The sequence below is a fragment of the Hoplias malabaricus genome, chromosome 8 (genome assembly GCF_029633855.1).
Source record: "Hoplias malabaricus isolate fHopMal1 chromosome 8, fHopMal1.hap1, whole genome shotgun sequence".
Lineage (NCBI taxonomy): Eukaryota > Metazoa > Chordata > Actinopteri > Characiformes > Erythrinidae > Hoplias > Hoplias malabaricus.
The window spans coordinates 43,949,273-43,956,175 of record NC_089807.1 but is presented as its reverse complement, the minus strand read 5'-3'; positions in this window follow the sequence as shown (position 1 = coordinate 43,956,175).

Genomic DNA, 6,903 nt, shown 5'->3' with positions numbered 1-6,903 from the left:
GTTATTATAATTTTTTTTAAATATTACTATTTATTTATTTATTTATTACATATATTGTTGTAACTGGTTATTTTTTATTATATATATATATATAGATATATATATATATATATATATATATATATATATATATATATATATAGAGAGAGAGAGAGAGAGAGAGAGAGAGAGAGAGACAGAGAGAAAGATAGAGAGAGAAAGACTGAGACAGAGAGAGAGAGAGAGACTGAGACACAGAGAGAGAGAGAGAGAGAGAGAGAGAGAGACAGAGAGAGAGATAGAGAAAGAAAGACTGATACAGAGAGAGACAGAGAGAGAGAGAGAGAGAGACTGAGACACACAGAGAGAGAGAGAGAGAGAGAGACAGAGAGAGAGACAGAGAGAGAGACACTGAGACAGAGAGAGAGAGAGACTGAGACAGAGAGAGACAGAGAGAGACTGAGAGAGAGATATTCTACTACAGTCATGTCTGTGTAAGCTCCCAGATTTTTGTGTTGTTTTCTGGTTTTAAATGAGAGAAATTCTAAAATAATCTGAAGAAACAGGATTCACTAAGAACAGAATTACAAAAAACGAGACTAAAATCAACAGAATCTGTGAGATATTTGAGGATTTCTGATTGTAACTGTGAGAGGAGAACACACCCAGTCAGAGCAGCTAACAGCTGAACTGAGGTCAGGGGAAACAGAAGGAAACTCATCTCCCCCAGCATCACACACATCACCAGCAGCTCATCTGTGAGTGACACCTGCTTTACACACAGTGGAGGAAAAATAAGGGTTTATTCCTTTAAAGTTTTGCTGATATTTAAGTGATTTTAAGAGCAAAACTAAAGCTAAGCTAAGGGCGAAAGCTAAAGTGTCAATTGACAATTGAGAAAAACATTTCGTCAGTGACATTCGAACGAGCTCTCGGGATGAACCAATCCTCTCCTGCTGTCCTGAAGACAGTGAGACCTCACTGTGCGCTCCTGCACAGCTCCACACAGAGTGAAGAGTGACGCCGCCCGAAAGCAGTTCAAACACAAGCTCCTTAAAAGAAGCCGGAGACTCTGTTCGCAGATCTGTATAAGACTGGGGAAATCAGCAATCAGATGCACACCAAGGAGGGCATCTGTAACGGGTGGAAGGTGAAGATCAAAAACCCCTCTGACACAGAGACGGTGTTAATCAAAGTTTACATCTACAAGAACGTAGCGCACATGGTCCAGGGGAACGTCAGTGAGTTCCAGGACACTTACGGAGACTGCAGAGAAAGAAAGACCCAGCGACACTGCAGGGAGAAGACTGTGCTCCCACACACAGCACTACAGCACCGAACCATCATACACAGCACAACACAGCAGAACCCTCACACTCAGCACAAAACAGCAGGACCCTCACATACAGCACATCACAGCAGAACCCTTACACACAGCACTACAGCACAGAACCCTCACACACAGCACAACACAGCAGAACCCTCACACACAGCAGGGCCCTCACATACAGCACAACACAGCAGAACCCTTACACACAGCACTACAGCACCGAACCCTCACACACAGCACTACAGCACCGAACCCTCACACACAGCACAACACAGCAGAACCCTCACACACAGCACTACAGCACTGAACCCTCACACACAGCACAACACAGCAGGACCCTCACATACAGCACAACACAGCAGAACCCTTACACACAGCACTACAGCACAGAACCCTCACACACAGCACAACACAGCAGAACCCTCACACTCAGCACTACAGCACCGAACCCTCACACACAGCCCTACTGCACAACCCTCACACACAGCACTACAGCACCAAACCCTCACACACAGCACATCACAGCAGAACCCTTACACACAGCACTACAGCACAGAACCCTCACACACAGCACAACACAGCAGAACCCTCACACACAGCACTACAGCACCGAACCCTCACACACAGCACAACACAGCAGGACCCTCACATACAGCACAACACGGCAGAACCCTTACAAACAGCACTACAGCACAGAACCCTCACACACAGCACAACACAGCAGAACCCTCACACTCAGCACTACAGCACCGAACCCTCACACACAGCCCTACTGCACAACCCTCACACACAGCACTACAGCACCGAACCCTCACACACAGCACAACACAGCAGAACCCTCACACTCAGCACTACAGCACTGAACCCTCACACACAGCACTACAGCACAGTACCCTCACACACAGCAGGACCCTCACATACAGCACAACACAGCAGAACCCTTACACACAGCACTACAGCACCGAACCGTCACACACAGCACAACACAACAGAACCCTTACACACAGCACAACACAGCAGGACCCTCACACACAGCACTACAGCACTGAACCCTCACACACAGCACAACACAGCAGAGCCCTCACACACAGCACTACAGCACGGAACCTTCACACACAGCACAACACAGCAGAACCCTCACACACAGCCCTACTGCACAACCCTCACACACAGCACTACTGCACCGAACCCTCACACACAGCGCAACACAGCAGAACCCTCACACACAGGACAACACAGCAGAACCCTCACAAACAGCACTACAGCACTGAACCCTCACACACAGCAGAACCCTCACACACAGCACTACAGCACTGAACCCTCACACACAGCATAACACAGCAGAACCCTCACACACAGCACAACACAGCAGAACCCTTACACACAGCACAACACAGCAGAACCCTCAAACACAGCACAACACAGCAGAACCCTCACACACAGCACTACAGCACCGAACCCTCACACACAGCACAACACAGCAGAACCCTCAAACACAGCACAACACAGCAGAACCCTCACACTCAGCACTACAGCACCGAACCCTCACACACAGCCCTACTGCACAACCCTCACACACAGCACTACAGCACCGAACCCTCACACACAGCACAACACAGCAGAACCCTCAAACACAGCACAACACAGCAGAACCCTCACACTCAGCACTACAGCACCGAACCCTCACACACAGCACAACACAGCAGAACCCTCACACTCAGCACTACAGCACAGAACCCTCACACACAGCACAACACAGCAGGACCCTCACATACAGCACAACACAGCAGAACCCTTACAGCACAGAACTACAGCACCGAACCCTCACACACAGCACAACACAGCAGAACCCTCACACTCAGCACTACAGCACCGAACCCTCACACACAGCACAACACAGCAGGACCCTCACATACAGCACAACACAGCAGAACCCTTACACACAGCACTACAGCACAGAACCCTCACACACAGCACTACTGCACCGAACCCTCACACACAGCACAACACAGCAGAACCCTCACACACAGCACAACACAGCAGAACCCTCACACACAGCACTACAGCACTGAACCCTCACACACAGCACAACACAGCAGAACCCTCACACACAGCACTACAGCACTGAACCCTCACACACAGCATAACACAGCAGAACCCTCACACACAGCACAACACAGCAGAACCCTTACACACAGCACAACACAGCAGAACCCTCAAACACAGCACAACACAGCAGAACCCTCACACACAGCACTACAGCACAGAACCCTCACACAAAGCACAACACAGCAGAACCCTCACACACAGCACAACACAGCAGAACCCTCACACACAGTACAACACAGCAGTACCCTCAAACACAGCACAACACAGCAGAACCCTCACACACAGCACTACAGCACCGAACCCTCACACACAGCACAACACAGCAGAACCCTCACACACAGCACAACACAGCATAACCCTCACACACAGCACTACAGCACCGAACCCTCACACACAGCACAACACAACAGAACCCTCACATACAGCACAACACAGCAGAACCCTCAGCTCAGGACCAGGACACAGATCATGACCAACACTCTTCACTCCACACCTCCATTACAGTGATGAAGGAGCACTTCACTTGACCGGAGGTGGAGTTAGTGCACCTTCGGGAGATGAAACAGCAACCACACATAGAGCTGACAAAAGACAAAGAGACCTACAGAGCTGGCTGAACTTAAAGCACAGATGAGAGGACAACAGAAGGACAGGGAGAAGGACAGGGACAACCACAGAAAGGAGATGACTGCTCTGAGAGAGGAGCTGAGACAGAGAGACGAGAGACCAGCTCCTCTCCCTCAATCAGCAACAGGCTCCTGTAACAGCAGAGAAACCCACCCAGGACCTGTTCACCCAACAACAAGCTTCAACCTCCACCAGCCCAGACCAGCCCCTCCAACCACCTCCACCTTTAACCCCGACCGTCTCACAACAGCCTCCAACCACCTCCACCTTCAACCCTGACTGTCTCACAACAGCCTCCAATCACCTCCACCTTCAACCCCAACCGTCTCACAACAGCCTCCAACCACCTCCACCTTTAACCCCGACCGTCTCACAACAGCCTCCAACCACCTCCATCTTCAACCCCGACCATCTCACAACAGCCTCCAACCACCTCCACCTTTAACCCCAACCGTCTCACAACAGCCTCCAATCACCTCCACCTTCAACCCTGACCATCTAACAACAGCCTCCCTGACTGACTCATAACAGCCTCCTCCTAGCCACCAAACACATCTGGAGCCCAGCAGCCAGGACACAGACTTAAGTGAGAGGAGGACTATGCACCATCTGAACATTGCACTGCTAATGGACTCCAATGGGAAGTTTATTGGTGAAAAAAAAGTCTTCCCTACACATAGAGTGACTAAATTCTGGTGCCCTACTACAAAAAAGAGAACTGTGGCTACTCTCTGAGGCAAAACTGGGCTCACCAACCCACATCATAATCCATACAGGAACAAACGACCTGAGAGCTCAGCAAGAGAGAGTGGCTGTGTCCCTGAGAGCAGTTATAGAGAAGGCCTGCAACACCTTCCCTAATGCCAAAATCATCATCTCCAACCTGCTGCCCCGCAAGCATTTCCACCCGGATGCGATCCAGAAAATCAACGCCAGGACCTCCAGAGAGTGTGCCCTCCGACCCAACACCCACCACCCGACTCTGGACACAGCCTGCCTCTTCGACCACGTCCATCTGTTCAAAGAGGTAGTTCCTGTGTTTGCCAAGACACTAAAGGATTTGGCATTGGCCCGGAAAATCACCACACTCCAACACACCACTGGACGAGGACCTCGATACACACAGCCTTCAAGACCCTCACCACGACCTGCAGAACGACCGATCCCCCATCTGAGACCACAGCAACATGGCCCTCATTATCCACAGCCAGACAGGAGGAGGAGGAGCCACCATGAACACCCTGCTCCCTCACCAGCTCCATCACCTAGCACAGGTACACACCCACGGCGACCACTTTATAACACGGAACAACATCCACTTCCCAATGTTCCACCGCAGAGAAAACTGTGACACATCTGTAAATGCTCATGGGAAGAGCCTGCTTCAGGTCTATCAAAGCCTGGGTCTGTACGTTGTAAACGGACGGCTGCGAGGGGACTCCTACGGTCAGCTCACCCTCAGCTTGGCTCTTGGCAGCAGTACGGTGTACTACACTATAACCGATCTGGACCCGGCCTTCCTGACAGCCTTCACGGTCAAGCCACTTACACCCCTCTCAGACCACAGCTAAATCACACTCTATCTGAACAGAACCATTAGAACTGACCACAGGAAACGCCCCAGCACACTGTACAGACTCAAACACACACTCAGGTGGGTTCCGGACAGCACTGACCAATACCTCCACGCCGTAAACAGCCCAGAAATCCAGACACGTCTCGACTTTCTGTCAAACACCTACCAACAACATAAAGAAGGTGTTGATGTGGTTGTGGAAAACTTAAATCATATCTTTGATAATGCAGCCCGAATATCTAATCTCTCACAATCAATCCGAATATCTAATCTCACGATCAGTTCGAATATCTAATCTCACAATTAGTCTGAATATCTAATTTCACAATCTGTCCGAATATCTAATCTCTCAAGCAGTCCAAATATTCAGTCTCACAATCAATCCAAATATCTAATCTCACAATCAGTCCGAATATCTAATCTCACAATCAGTCTGAATATCTAATCTCACGATCAGTCCGAATATCTAATCTCTCAAGCAGTCCAAATATTCAGTCTCACAATCAATCCAAATATCTAATCTCACAATCAGTCCGAATATCTAATCTCACAATCAGTCTGAATATCTAATCTCACGATCAGTCTGAATATCTAATCTCACAATTAGTCTGAATATCTAATTTCACAATCTGTCCGAATATCAAATCTCACGATCAGTCTGAATATCTAATCTCACAATCAGTCCGAATATCTAATCTCTCAAGCAGTCCAAATATTAAGTCTCACAATCAATCCAAATATCTAATCTCACAATCAGTCCGAATATCTAATCTCACAATCAGTCTGAATATCTAATCTCACGATCAGTCTGAATATCTAATCTCACGATCAGTCTGAATATCTAATCTCACAATCAGTCCGAATATCTAATCTCACGATCAGTCCGAATATCTAATCTCTCAAGCAGTCCAAATATTCCGTCTCACAATCAATCCAAATATCTAATCTCACAATCAGTCCGAATATCTAATCTCAGAATCAGTCTGAATATCTATTCTCACGATCAGTCTGAATATCTAATATCACGATCAGTCCGAATATCTAATCTCTCAAGCAGTCCAAATATTCCGTCTCACAATCAATCCAAATATCTAATCTCACAATCAGTCCGAATATCTAATCTCACAATCAGTCCGAATATCTAATCTCAGAATCAGTCTGAATATCTAATATCACGATCAGTCTGAATATCTAATCTCACAATCAGTCCGAATATCTAATCTCACAATCAGTCCGAATATCTACTCTCACGATCAGTCTAAATGTCTAATCTCATGATCAG